Here is a 15210-nt window from a genome sequence, read left to right on the forward strand (position 1 = left end):
GTGTGGTGGGCTTGAAAGGGCTCAGGACCTCTTGCCTGAACGACACTGCTGGGGCTGGAGGGCAGATGAAGACTTTAATCGCTTCCAGTCATCTGGGAGCATTACTGTGAGCAGTGCCAGGACGTAACACATTCTGACTCACTGGTATGTTAAGACTGGTTGAATCATAGAGCTAAGAGTACAAAAAATGTGACTGTGATCTTACTGTTTCACCTGCAGTGGTGACACAATGCCTTGCCTACCCACTCCGCAGCTCACTGTGGAGTAGGGACTGGATGCCAGCTGGAATTGCCTGGAAAAGTTAATCCAGGGCTGTTCTTGATTAATTGCAGAGGGACAGTCACAGCAAAATGAAGACCAAAGTCCACTCGTCTTGAAGTACCTTCTAGGGGACATGCAAGGGCTGGACCTCCTTTTGTTTGCTTCAAAACTAACGTGTCGTATCTTTGGCGAGACTCCTGATGTACATCAGTGAAAGCCAGCAAAGAATAAGGTCTGATAACTTCATGCAGAGATGAATAATGGCGCAGATCACCAATCACAAATCCTCCCATACTGGAGGAGAACAAAGCCTTTCATCGCAAAACTGTATCTGGATGCAAGCAGTGGAAAGGGGGGTTGTCACATCAGAGAGCCTTCAGAAACATATAAAGCAAACAGAATTATGATCAAAGCGAACTTTGGGAAGCTGGTTTTTAAAAGGGTCTGAGCATTGCCAGGAAAGATCCTTTTTTTTTAGTTCCCTAATCCACTGGCTACAGTAACACCCTAAAAGTAGGAAGCAAGTCCGTGGCCCTTTCCATGTTAGTCCACGGTGCAGGATTAGGCTGTGTGCTACATAAACCATATGTTGTCAAGCAACAGCCTGGCTCATCCTGCACGCTGATGTTAGAGTGGGCTGATACCATTCCATGTGATCTCCACCTACAGCCCTGCCTTGAAGACCCGCAGTAGTTTCAGACTGGGTGTGAATCCTTCAGCCCCAGCTCACGCCAGGCTTAATTCTCAGTGCATTCAATGATTACCGTCTTCCTTTTAGCCATTGCTGTTACTACCCCATGAAAGCAACAGGAACAAAGGCTGAAAATGACTCTACATGCACACATGCCTGTGGTTTGCTATTCCCTGTTGATGCAGGATGGGATGGTGAAGATTACTCCTTAGTTCCTTTCCATTATGGTATCTTTCAGAGGGAGCTGTAAATCTGCTGTCACTCCAGAGGGATTAGTTATCATTGTGTCTGATTATGAGATTAAAGTATGGTTAAGAAGGTGTAAAATGGCAGGGGGTGTAAAGCCCATGACATGAGGAGAAACCTGTTTCCAGGATTAGACCATCACCCATCACAGGCTGTTCCCCCATGGATTCCCCTGCCTAAACAGCTTAGTCATTCCTTGGCTCCATTTACTCTCTGGACAGGTGAAAACTGTACTTGGTTACAGCCAAGGAATGTGGCAGCAAATGAATTAGTGCATGGAAAGTCAAAACTCTTCCCTGACAGAGTACAGGGATGGTGCTGGTGTGATGGGATGCTGTGGAGGAAGGTGTTAATATTAATATTCTCCAGGGCTAGAACAAGTGTTATGAAGGGAGTCTGCTGAAGTCCTGATGGTCACTTATACGTACAGGGTTATTTAATACCGATTACTTTCCTAGGAGCACAGGGTTGCTCAAAAACCAGCTCCCCAGGCAGCAAAATGTGAAATGCTTGTTGATTTTTCAACTTACAAAGGCAGGGCAAGAGAAATCTGTACGTAAACCTAAATACTCCTTTAGCTATACGTAGGATTCTTTTCATGTCTGCTTACCTGCTTCTACAAGCATTGAAGCAGAAATATCTGTATTTAAAGTCTCTGAATAAGTTGTTCATTTGTATTGGTCACCTACAAACTATGGTAGGGTGAATGGAAAAGACTTTCCCTCCTTTCAGCGGGGCTCTCGTTAAATTTGGGGTGCAGGAACATAAGCATTCCCTTAATGCAGTGTTCCAAGGGGAAACTGAAGGATACCAGGGCACCTTCCAACATAGCTACTCACACTGGTAAGATGTTCAGGTGGACCAAATGTCTTTTGGTGACCATCATGGGCTAGCAAGTTCTCTGTCTGCATCAGAATAGTGAGGAAGAGCATCAGCCCCGGCAGCTGCAAGAGAGTTTGCTTATTGGTGTGCTTATGGAGCCTGCTCTGTTTTAAGCGGCTCAGCCAAGGTTTGGTAGCTTCTCTGGGAATACTCATGGCACTGGTGTGAACGGTTTCTCAGAACTCGTGGAGACTTCTTGCTGCTATCCCAAGCGTTTCCTGTGTGTGATGTGATGTGATCTTGCCACTCCCTTCCAAGTGCATTGGGAAATTAATAAATAGCAAACAGTAATTGAGCATTTATTGCTTTTACTTGCGTGAAAGAGTTGCCTCGTCGAGCAAAGGCAGTGCTGCACTGATATCGTTAGATGTATTTGAAGTCTGCTGTTCGGCAAGTACTGTCATCGCCTACCTACTGCAAAAGTTGGTTTTTTTAGGGGCTCATCTGAGCCCCCCAGCTTCAGAGAATGAGTTCTGACGCTGCCTGAAAGATGTCAGCCTCTGTGAGCAGGAGGCAGCTAATGGCTTGGGGTTTGCTGGGCCAGCTCTACAGCGCTGTCTCTGAGCTGCCTTTGTCACTGGTGGTGCTGGGCAGAGCCTGAGGAAGCACCAGAGACAGCTGATGTCCAGTTAGAACTGGCACTGTGATGCAGAGAGCTGGAGGCACCTTGGGAATAAGAGGCAGGGAGCAAGGTGGGACACCCACTGTGGGCACCTCTTTTAGGGGGCTACCCAGATACTGGGTGCGTGAAGGGCAGGTACTGTTAAGCAACTATTCATGATAGTAATACCGTAACAAAAATGTCCTTTTTTTTCCCTGTTACTTTACTTCTATTATATTTACTTTTGTGCGCCAAGAACCACAGTTTAGTCATTTGAGGCTTATCTTTAATGGGTGAAAACCTGCCGTTCACTGTCCACCATCCTATAGGAAAAAAAGACATTAAATAGAACATCTTTGTTGCCAATGGGAATAGGAAGGGACACTGAAAGCCTCTCTCCCATGTAGGATGGAGGAAATAAATGCCGGGCATGAGTATTTGAGTTAGTAAAAAGAGAGTAAGAAGGTTAGGGCTACCCAAAGCATCTCATGTAAGGCAGTAGAATGACGGCTGGTTACCTCGTTTAAGCTGCAGTGAATAAAGCTCTGAGAAGGGCTGCCAGGCCAGCTCCACACACGCGTTCTCTGCAACCAGATGAAAGTCATTTCCAAAGGAGCTGGCAATTGCTAACAGGGTGTGCACCAATGGGCTCTGTCCAGAGGTGAAGGTCTTTCCCATGGAGGCTGAACGTGGGGTTTGGCAGCTTATGTTGCTCAGGGAAATCAGTGGGGGTTTGTGTAGCTGTTTGTTATCAGAAGGCTCTGTGTTATGCTGTGCGATGGATTAGAAGTAGATTAGAATTGCAGTAAATAAGGGCTTGCATCAGGCTCTTGCCGTTTGAACTTTCTGCAGTTTACTGTGCAGGTCTCCTTATCGCTCAGCTTCTCCCGACCAGGAACCTGAGATCTGAGGAGAAGAGGTGTTTGTAGTTGATTTACTTGAGTATTAATTTTTAATCCCAACTCCTTGCATTGCGGCATGGAGCAGCATCCAGGAACCAGCCCCCAAACAATTTCCTGGTCTGCTGGCATAGTAAAGGCAGATAGCGAGGCAGATCATCTTCTTGCAAGATACATAAAATACTGGAAGGGCATAGAGGTGTGCAGAGATAATATGAGTTTCTTTTGGCTTTGCAACAGAAGGGAACGAACAACTCTGATTTATCCTGTTGACATGCCAGTATGATGTCCTTTAGTCCGCATAAAAAGTAGCTGGTGCTGACGTTCTCTTTTCACACAATTACATACCAGTTGCATCTGATACCCCCTGACATCTATAGCAGAATTTCCAGAGATTCAGTGGGATTGTGATCAAGGCCCACGGGGCAAATCCTAGCTCTTGGATGTCGGTAGTGCAGGACCAGACCTGCGGGATGCAGGATCTGGCTGATGAACAAGCCCTGTCAGCAGGGACTCTGCAGTGTGCTGGCTGCATTGTGACAATGCAGGCAGTGTGGGGCAGCGAGGTGAAACAGGAGAGAGCTGAGCGTGCAGAGGACAACTGGGTCTTGGGCTAAAGGCACTGAGAGAAGAGGAGGTGTCTGAATTATAACTGCCACCATGTGAAGGATGCAATTAGTGGACTGGGAAAATAGCCCATGTTCAAAAGACACTCTATAAACGCTGTTAGGTGGATGTATGGCTGAAGGGGTATGTAATTATGGAATCATAGAATGGTTTGGGTTGGAAAGGACCTTAAGATCATCCAGTTCCAACCCCTGCCACGGGCAGGGACACCTTCCACTAGAGCAGCTTGCTCCAAGCCCCTGTGTCCAACCTGGCCTTGAACACTGCCAGGGATGGGGCAGCCACAGCTCCTCTGGGCATCCTTCATAGGGAAGAGCTTCTGCCTAAGATCTAACCTGAACTTGCCCTGTTTCAGTTTCAACCATAAACTAAGGTATCACTGAAGGCCCTGCTTGTCACATAAACAAGAATTGCACTGAAAGGTGACCAAACAAAGGATGAGCTGGTCACTGCTAGCTCTCGACTTTATTACGGTACCCATGTGTTCTGCTAGGTTTTAAATTCTTAGTTCCTGGACACGTGTCATTACATTAGAATCTGTCTTAGGACTGCGCTTGTACTGAAGAAGAATAAGAAGAAACATCTTGTCCTTGAGGGGGAAGGCTTAAATATGCTGTCAGAATGCAAATTGCTCAGAAAGCAGAAGGCAAGTGAAAAAATGAGCAGGGGTTGTTGTTTTGCTTTGGTTTGTTTCTTGGAGACATTGGGCTTTTTAGGCCAACATCCTGAATTTCTGAAGGCTGATTCAATGCTTTTGAATCCGTTGGCTTTTCTCTGGCCTGGTTCTGAGAAGCCTCTGAAAGAGGAGTCCCACAGACCTGCAGAATTGGGCCTCTCGTGTGTGTGCTCTCTCTGATTCAGCCTTGCTGCATTTCATTACCATCCTCTTTCCCACTTGAGGAGGGTGAAGCGCAGTTTGGAAGCTGTAGATGAGCTTTCCTCAGGCACCAAAGGTTAGAGGCTTAGAAACGCTTCCCTTCCCTTCTGACAGGCAAGATGACAGCAACAGAAATGAAAGAGGAAGAGACAGGGAAAAGGGAAAGAAAAAGGAGATCTGATACATTCTGAATACCACTGTGCTATTCCTTGGCTGCTGTCCTCTAATTATTAAAACATGCTGTTGGCTAATACACGTGGTTTTATTTCCAAGGGGTTTGCACAGAATTACTCACATTTATGCATTTCATATCTCATAAGCCTGGGTATGAATAATAATGGCAGACACCTGAGCAGCCTAATGTCAGGCAAATAAACTCTCCAATTGAAACCAACAGTTAGCTGTGGTTTTTGGCAAGGGGGCTTTTTGATGTGGAAGCAATGCTGTTCAGGTTAGATGTTTTAAAATGTTGATGGTGGTGTCTTTTGCTTGGCAACAGGCATAGTTGGCATGGCAGTTACAATACTGGGCATTACCAGACCTAGGACTCTAACCTCTCTTGGCACAGGCAAATAGAGGAGTATTAGTCCCTTGCTCTGTGCAAGGTATTTGGCAATTCTGGCGATGCCCAGAGAAGCTGTGGGTGCCGAACGCCATCCCTGGCAGTGCTCAAGGCCAGGTTGGACACAGGGGCTTGGAGCAAGCTGCTCCAGTGGAACGGGTCCCTGCCTGTGGCACGGGGTTGGGACTGGATGAAGTTGGTGGTGCCCTGGGCTTCTGGGCTGGGCACAAGCAATGCAAGGTACCTGGCTTGTTTTGGGGGCAGCTCTGGGACCCCAGGGGGGACGAAGGCTGCACAGTCATAGAATCGTTTAGGTTGGAAAAGCCCTTTAAGATCATTGAGTCTAATGATGCCCCCTTCGGGAGCCTTTGCCCCAGATTCACTTGCTTTCCTCTGAATGCCAGGGTTAGGAGGTGCCCAAGAGATGCTATCTTACGTTCCTACCAAGTGGTTTTATGGAAGATGTCTATCCGTAGATCTAAACCTAACCAGACGCTGCTCTATTATGACCCAGCTGCTGTTTCCTGCCAGATGATTTGTCCTGCGACAGCTACACGAGAGGCTAATGAAAAATGAGAAGAATGTGCTGGCCATCTCAGCAGCCATATTTCACAGTGTGGGTTTGAAACCGTTTGTTTTCTTAACTTCCTGAGGTCAACAGTTACGGGAGATGGATGTCACCACATGGGATCAGTGGGGAAACTAGCGATGGCCAGGCTTGAGGTTAGTGAGCAGTGTTAGGGGAAGGCAAAGAAATGGATATGAATAAGGCAATGGGTTTGCCTGGGACATGCTCAGGATCGCAGAAATCTCAGTTCAGGATGTTGATTGGGCGAATCCAGCAGGTCCTTCCGTTAACGTGTTACTTGTTCCAGAATTGAACAAACAATGCATGAATATTCAGAACTACCTTAGGCCTTGTTTTAATTGATCTGAAGGCTTTCTTGAGCACAGACAGACTCCCATCTCTGCCAGAGAGCTTTGGATCTCAACTTAGTGTGAAACCTTCTTATTGTTCCTCAGGTACTGGGAATGCACCCACTTAGGGTGCCAGCCGAGCTCTTGAGGACACGAATTATTAGGGAAGGTAGTCTGCAGAAGACAACAGGAGGAGGGAGGGGATTTAGTAAAATACTTCCATTTAAAATGCTTCAGCTAAAACATTTAAAATGCTTTATTTAAATAAAACACTTCCATTTAAAATGTTAGACTAATTCAAGCAGCAAAAGTGCTATATAAATGGTTTTAGCATTTATGCAATAGCCCCACACCCAGCTCTAAAATGCTTCCCAAAGAGCGATACACATCCTCATTTTACAGAGGAGGGAGCCTGCTGTAGTTTAGTTCTGCTTAAGAGCAGAGCTGAAGACCTGGAGCCAGCTGTTAGTGGGGCCGAAAGGGAGCGCTGGTCTGTGCTTCCTAGCTGGTGCCAAGCTCAGGGAGCAGTACATTACCCAGCGTGGGGCTTTGGAACCCCTGGGAATATAGAATCATTGAATGGTTTGGGTTGGAAGGGACCTAAAGCTCATCCAGTCCCAACCCCTGCCACGGGCAGGGACGCCTCACACTAGAGCAGCTTGCTCCAAGCCCCTGTGTCCAACCTGGCCTTGAGCACTGCGAGGGATGGGGCAGCCACAGCTTCCCTGGGCACCCTGTGCCAGCGCCTCAGCACCCTCACAGGGAAGAGCTTCTGCCTTAGATCTAACCTGAACTTGCCCTCTTTCAGTCAGAACCCATCACCCCTTGTCCTGTCGCTGCAGTCCCTCTCCAGCACCCTTCAGATACTGTAAGGCTGCTCTGAGGTCTCCGCACAGCTTCTCTTCTCCAGCTTTATAGAGCAGCTTTAGAGCCCGAATTGGCTTTGACATTATGGCTGCTGGATGGAAGTACCATCCAGCTGAATGTGCTGCTTCCCTGTGGTGCAGGACATCTGGACACAACGGGAGCGTGAGGATCTGTGCTGAGTTCGCAACAGCAGTGCCTTACCTGTATTAGATTCAGTGCCTGTGCAGTATTCCTGTTGCATGGGCCTGCTATCCTGTGGGATTTGTTACTCAGTACCCGCTGGCTCTCTTGGAAACGATGCAGGCTTGTCCCCGTAGGTAGGGAGTTGAGAATATACGGCCTGTGGCAATAACACAGAGCAAGGCGATGCTCCCTCCACTACTTCAGTTTCCTGGCTGTGTCATGCAGTGCGTTTGTGTGCTTCTTGGTGCTGCCTAGTGACGAAAAAGCAATGAACTGGAAGGAAAGGGTATGACAAAAATGAGTGGTATGGTATAACAGAGACTGGCTGCAGCGCGCGAGACGCCCGTACGGAGCAGTTATGCTTAAAAATGCTGACCAGATGGCATAGGACAATGCAAAGACTGTTTAGCCTTACCCTGAGGTATAGTGAAATATTGTCAGGTGTGGGAATGTAGTGGAGGTTTTCCAAAGAGGTCTTCTGGGACTGCTCCCACACCCCAGCGTGTTGGCAAGCGTTGGGAGACAAATTGGAACTAATGGCTGAGCAGGTGAGACCAACAGGGTCTGCACCCCTGTTGTTAAAATGAGCCTAATAATGCGGACTGGGACAGTGCTGTATATTCGATAGCTATTTTTGTTGCGCTTACAAGTGATTTATTTTATGTAGACGTTGGAGAAGATAAATTACGAGTAGCAGAGGCGATTAATGTGTTAGGCAGAAACACTGCAGCTCTTCTTTCAAATGGCAGTGTCCATGCAGAGGAAAATTTACAAGGAGCCGTGGAGCTCTGGCAGCCGCTTTAGAGTGCTTGAAATGAGGGCGTTTACTGGATTTCAACCGAACTTGAACAAAATACACTTAAATTAAGGGGAAAAAAAGCTAACCAGTCGACTGAGCTTTCAAAAACCTTTAGTATTGCAGCTGCTGAGTTGCACAAGTGTTAGAAAATTACCCTTATTTTTAATGTTAATTCCTATATCACATGAAAATGATTGAAGCACTACTTCTTTCTTGACTTCTGTCTGAAAGTCTGAGACAAAAGCTGTCAAAACGTTTGCATGTGGTTTCTGGGGAAAGAGCCCAAGAGTGTTTTCAGTTAAAAGAAAGCAAGCTCTGACTTCTCGCAACTGATATTTGGCTTGGGATGTGATGCTCTTGGAGAAGGATTCTCTGTTTTGCTTGTAAAAAGAAAGATTTTTGGAGCTTTTCTGTTAAACTTGAGGGTTCTCCTCTTCTCCACAAAAGCAGCGGGTGGCACTTGCAAGCAAACTGTATCTTCTAATTTGGCAGAGAATTCCCAATAAGAAAATCTATGGGAGAGCTGCTGTTTGTAGGGTGAAACTTGGCGAGAAAAGCTTTTGCCTGCAGAAATCAAGGCTTGCTTATTCCATTAGGGCCCTTTTCAGTCTGCAGTCAGGACATGAGATGTCTCCTGGATGCTCCCTAGAGATGGACAAAGTTCTCCCTTGAATTCCCTCTCATGAGAAATGCGTGCACGTGATTGATTGTGCAGGTTTCCATGCAATCAGCACTGAAAGCTGAGAGTGGGGTTCTTCTGGTGGTGGGGTTTTTCTGTTGTTCTCGCCCCAAACAACACCCCAAATAAATGATTTTTTGACCAAACCCCAGGAGAATCAAAGGCTGTTGTTTACTCATTTCACTTCGGCTGGAAGTTTTCAGGAGCTGTTTTGTTTCTGCCTGTCAGCATCCTGAAGCCTCTCCCTCTCTTCAGGAAGCATCCCAGGTCTCTTTTCTCTTTTTCAGGCTTGCTTCATGAGCCTGTGTTACTGTTTAGAGATACTAACATCCTCCACGGGAACATACGATTCCGATGACTTCTTCCTGTATTGTGTTTTTAAAGCCAGCATTTGCAAAGTCAGGCACTTTGGTTGTTAAGAGTTTTGATTCTACAGTTCTGGCCAAGAAAAACCCTTCCCTATGAATATTAGACGTTAAGACACCGGGACCAAGCTCAGTGACTGTTATCTGAAATTCCTTGGGTTTATGATCCTCCAGGAGAGCATCACTGGGGAGTGGGCTCTCGTGAAAGGCTTGCAGGAGCCGAGTCAAAGCACTGTAACCCCATTGTGTGCCCTTCTGGCATCTTCTTTCAGCCCGCAGCTCCCCTCTGGAGCTCAAGGAGGCTCCTCCAACCCAGGGTCCAGTACTCATAGGCCATAAAATATTCCTTCTTGATGTTCCTGAGGATAACTGTTGCTGCTTTGTTTCTAGCCTTTGAAACCTGCGTTTCCTGGTGCCTCTCCTCATGCGCACGCAAGGTGAGAACAGGCTGCCCAGGGAAGTGGTGGAATTGCCATCCCTGGAAGTGTTCACAAACCGTGTAGACTAGACCCTCAGTGCCATGGGTTAGTGGTGGCCTTGGCAATGCTGGGGAACACTTGGGTCTTAAAGGTCTTTTCCAGCCCAGCTGATTCTGTGACTGTAAGAGTCCAAACAGCCCTTAGGATTAGGGCAATCCGTTTCTTACCTTGTGGTCCCCTCCAAGAGCTGCCTCCCTCCAACATGATTTATTGCTGCTTCTCCTCCCGTTGTTCCAGCAGGTCAGGGCCACGCTGAGGCAGTGACAGTCTCCCTGCTGGAGGTGGCCCCGTTGAACACCGCTCTCCTCGGGGAGGTGGGTGGCCAGCGCCAGGGCTGCTGCGTGACAGGCAGATGAAGTCAGTGGGATGTCACTTTGCATCCTTCTTTGGTTTGGGGGTTTTCTTTCCTCCTTCCCCGGAGTTGCAGGCTTTCTGCTCGCAGTGTTTCTAAGCCAGGCTTCCGACAGCTTTTTGAGGGGGAAAAACTGCTGATGTTCTTCTTGGAGGGTAAAATAGTCGTTGGAGTTCTTTTCTTTCTGGAGGGCAGAAGTCCAGTGAAGTGGATAATGAGAATAAGCAGCCAAGCAATGTCAAAATGCAACATGAACGTTTAAGCGGAGCTTTGTCACTAAAGTACTTTGGAATAGTTTAAGAAATAATTCCCAGAAAGCCAAACCCGATTTACTTTGTTTTTCATGCAAGCAACAATAAAATAAGCAAAGCGCAGCGCATCCGGCAGAAGATGCGCCTGGGAAGAAACTCTGCAGTAAGGCTTCATCATTAACTCTTGGTTTCTCTGTGGCTACACACAGTGGCTCTTTGTATTCATACAGCCGAATCAAGCTTCGAATTAGAGATGATGAAATGCCTCTATATCTGATTCTTCCCTGTCTTACACCAGGGCGTGCAAATAGCCTGGCTGATGTTAGCAGGGCTACAGTCCAACCTTCAGGAATGAATTCTTCCTTGTGCTGTGCTTGTGCAGTTGCTGTGTTGCACAGCTGTCAATGGTTTTTTAAATTAAATCAGCAAATTAAGATAGCAATTGTTTCTCATAAAACAAACTATACTGTGTGCCCCAGACAGCACATATGCGGGAATTAATCTCAACCAGGCAGAGGCTTATTTAATTGATTAACTTTTAGATATGGTAAGTAACCACGCTGGAGTCAATGCAATAAATAAAGCCAAACATATGCTTCGTCTTTGCAGGGCTGGAGTCTTAAAGCTGAAAAGGTATAAAAGTGCTGCTTAGCTGGAAGCAATCAAATTTGTAACCTCTCGCTCTTTTACCACGTACGAGAGAAAAGACCTTGCATTATCAACAGCTTCATTGATCGTGGATTTAAATGGGGTTCCCAGAAAATAGGTCCCATTAGGGTAGACACTAGGGAAGACACTGCCACTTTTTCCAGCCTGTGTTACTCTGCTCCTTGTGAAGTCTGTGGGAGTTAAGGGTAGGGAGCGCGTTTTATCCTGAACTGATGCAGCATTCAGCCTCGGACTGCATTGTAAAAACTGTCCCTGACGCTTCAGCCTCAGGTCCTTGTAAATGCTTGTTTCACATTCACAATTTCTACCCGAAGCATTTGGCATAGACAGAGCTGAAAGTGAAGAAGTCATTTTGCAGTGGCTTGGATGTGGCTGGTGCCTGTGAGATGCCAGAGACAAGCAGAGGTGAGGCGGTAAGGCCAGTGCTTCTGTGAAACCCTTTCCAGCCAGATGGGGTGAGAGGCTGGCAATGTGTCATTACCTGGGTTGTAATCAGCTCTGGGACTCCTGCACGGCCTCTTTGTCACAGAGTGCTTGCATCATGATGTGGGGTTTCAAGGTCTTCCCCTTTGCCATGGTTTTCACTTGTGCACTGAAAATGGGAGGCTTCCCAGAGGGATGGCTCTGAAGCGCAGCAGGAGATGCCTACTGCCTTGTTTAGGTCAGTGTTTCAGAGCCACGCTGCTAAAGGTAATTTCAGTCCCATTTTAGACTACATCCATAGAAAAGGAGAAGTAAGTGAAAGCCCTGATTTTGCTATTTGTGGATTTACAGTGTGCTGCTTGTTTTGGATCGTCTCTGTTGACAGCTCGGACTTTCTCGTTGCATACCATGCTGCAGTCATGGTGACATCTTGTAGCGCAGCGCAAAACGCATTTATCTGGGGGGCAAAAGACAGACCTAGTGGTTTCTAAACCCTGTGCTGTTTCTTGTTTAGATTACATTGAACCTATGTCAGGAGTAACATTTCCCTGGTGCTTGTGGTGCTGGCAGCAGGGTGGTGAGGCTGCCGTGCCTCTGCTGTGCTTGGGGTACATGAGGGTTTTTGAGGAGCCCGTTGCATTCCTCCCAGTCCTCTCACTGGTGATGTCTGAGCTGGGGCTCTTGGGAGAACTAGATCTGGCTACCTCTACACTCCACGCTCAAGCGCATGCAATGCTTATTCCAGTACGTAAAGGAAAATCCAACTAATCCAGGCTTCTCTATTGCAAAATTTGTCACAGAGTCCGATTATTTACTTGTGCAGAACACGTGTCTGAAATCTGCTAAGCAAGAGCCGTCCAGCGTGTGCTTTCCTGTTTGAATGCTGAGCTTGTGCTCTGCTTTGAACAGCAGAGTTTGAAAAACTCAGAAAATGACCAGATGTATCAAATACTTTATTTATGCCTAAAATATGCTTGTGTGTGTGTACATATATATGTATATTTGTGTACATAGAATGGTTTTGATTGAAAAGGACCTTAAGCTCACCCAGCTCCAACCCCTTGCCACGGGCAGGGACACCTTCCACTGGAGCAGCTTGCTCCAAGCCCCATCCAACCTGGCCTTGAACACTGCCAAGGATGGGGCATTCACATTATACATATATACGTTTAGACAGGTTATATGTGATTGATGTGGGCCATGTTCCAAACTGGTGCAGTACTGGTCCTGTTTCAGTGAATGCTGTGCAATATATACCAAGGATCTGGCTTTTTTAATATTAAACTACCAAAATATACGTTTGACTTCACACCTTCAGCAGCCCCACTGCTGCTCACAGGACATGAAATAAAGTGCGTGCAGTGTTAGGCCTTAACTCCTAAAGTCAAAAGCTGGGAGCTTTCCCAGTTTTCATTAAAGATGATGTTCTGTTCTATAATGCAACTGCTCCAAAAGCAGAGAAAAAAAATGAAAGGAAATATTCCTCAAAATTAAAACCAAGATGATGTTCTTCTGCAGGCTTGAGTGTTTTGGGCTGATACATGTGCGTGTGCATATATATATATACATACACACACACGTCTAAAAACACACAGGCATCTAAATGCTAGTCCAAAGCACACATAGTGAAATGTCTGCCAGAAAGGGGTTCTGCTAATGTGTGAATTTGTGAACTGTTGTACAATTAGACTTTTTTAGCTGGTTTTGTATAAATATGTGGGTAGTTTACTCGGGGTACTGGAGGCTGTGGGAAAATCTCTCCCCGTATCATCACTGCCTTTATTCTGACTCGGTGATTAAGAGTTTCATATGGTCACATTTGGAGAATGGCTGGAAAGACGTAAGGAGCTGGTAGTGCAGAGAAAGCCCCTGGGGTGTCATTCTGTGCCTGCAGTGCTTTGGTGCTGTAGTAAGTAGCACAAGTTTGCTCTCTGACAGGCTGCAGCATAACCTGTCAAGCAGGGGGGGTTCCCAACCATATCCATATTTACATCTGAATCCTTCTAAGAAGATGATCTGTGCATGGGGAGAAGAAAGTGGTTAAGGGGAAGGCGGGAGAGCTTGTGACAAAGGAGCACTATCAGCCCCTGGGCAGACACTGCCGCTTTTGAGCGCAGGAATGTCAGGGAGCGGGATGGAGAGCTGCAGGCCACTGGAGAGGACCCAGTGTGGGCAGTAATCCTTCCAGTCACCTACAGCTGTGCTTCCCTTGGACCACAGGCTTTCCCTGTGATCAGGACAGGCACAAAATCAATTAAGCTGGAAGCACTTGAAACCACTGATAAAAATCAGCACTTGGGAAGGGTGGAATGAGGCAGCTGAGATGGTTCGTGACCTGTTTCGGGGGGTTTGTGGGGTACAGAATGAAACCTCCCTTGGGTTTTTCTTACTGGTAAAACTTGATTTGGAGACTGCGATCAGTGTGTCACACATCTGCCAAGGATTCTGATGCTCTTTGTAAGCTGCTTCCCTTACAATGATGAATCGCTGAGCTGTCACTCCAGGGAGGTTGGCCCCGCGCTCTTATGCAGCGCGGACAGACGAGGCATGGAATTTCATTCCTGCTTGCTTTGCCCTGCTGGCAAAAGCCCTCTGGTGCCAGGTCTCACGTTCCAGCTGTTGTGCATTTATCTTGCTATTGGACAAATGCTTTATCATCCCATAACTTTTTTTGGGGGGGGGAATGGGGCTTCACGGCAGACAATATTTGTGGGAAAATCAGCAGAGTCTGGCTGTGCCTTCTGATAGCCTATGGGATGAAGTGGTTTGTCTCCTTTCTGCTTACAAAAACTCACATGCAGACAGGCGTTTGCCTAAAGAGCACCAAACCCACTTTTCTCTGCGTCCCCATTAGACACAGCAACATTGCACACTCAGGGATACGAATGCTCCTCACCTGAGGATGCTTTTCTTTTTGCCATATGAATATGCTCCCCGCGCCGCTGCTGCTCACAACCCCACGTCTTCCCCTGTAATTGCCTTCTGACAGCTACCTGCGTTTCCTCATCCCTTTCCTCCTTTTCCAATGAAACCTAAAACCAGGTGAAACTCGCTCAGTGTCAGATTTCGCTTCCAAATTGAAATTCAAAGCTGAAAGAAGTCCCGGGTCTTCCGAGGTTCACCAGCCCAGGACTCAGACACATACCAATGTAAGCCAAGCTAAGGCTGAACGTGGAAATAACGTGAGCCGAAGTCTCCTCTCATTGCTTTTGTCCGCGCTTGCCTTTTAAAGCTGTAATTTACTTCGTACCTTTCTCCCTCCTGTTTGAGCGTCCTCTGTCCAACAGAACGCATGGATGATGTTATTGCATTAGGGACCTGGCATGTCTTAGATACAGGAAAAAAGCCCATTTTTTAATGGGTGGCGTAACGATACAGGCAAAAATATGTGACAGAAATTCACATGATTCATAACCGTGTCCAAGGCAAACCTCTTACTGAACCGAGAAGCTTTGCTCGGGTGAAAACAGACGGACCTGTCCACTTAGGCACAAAGCTTGCACACGGGGGTTATTTTTGGTCATTTTGAAGAATATATTATTTATTTCCCTCTGAAGGAATAGCAGTGGTAGCTTACTT

This window comes from Pezoporus wallicus, unplaced genomic scaffold (assembly GCF_028554395.1).
Source record: "Pezoporus wallicus isolate ANWC-B61680 ecotype Strahan unplaced genomic scaffold, APGP_CSIRO_Pwel_v1 contig_11493, whole genome shotgun sequence".
Taxonomy (NCBI): domain Eukaryota; kingdom Metazoa; phylum Chordata; class Aves; order Psittaciformes; family Psittacidae; genus Pezoporus; species Pezoporus wallicus.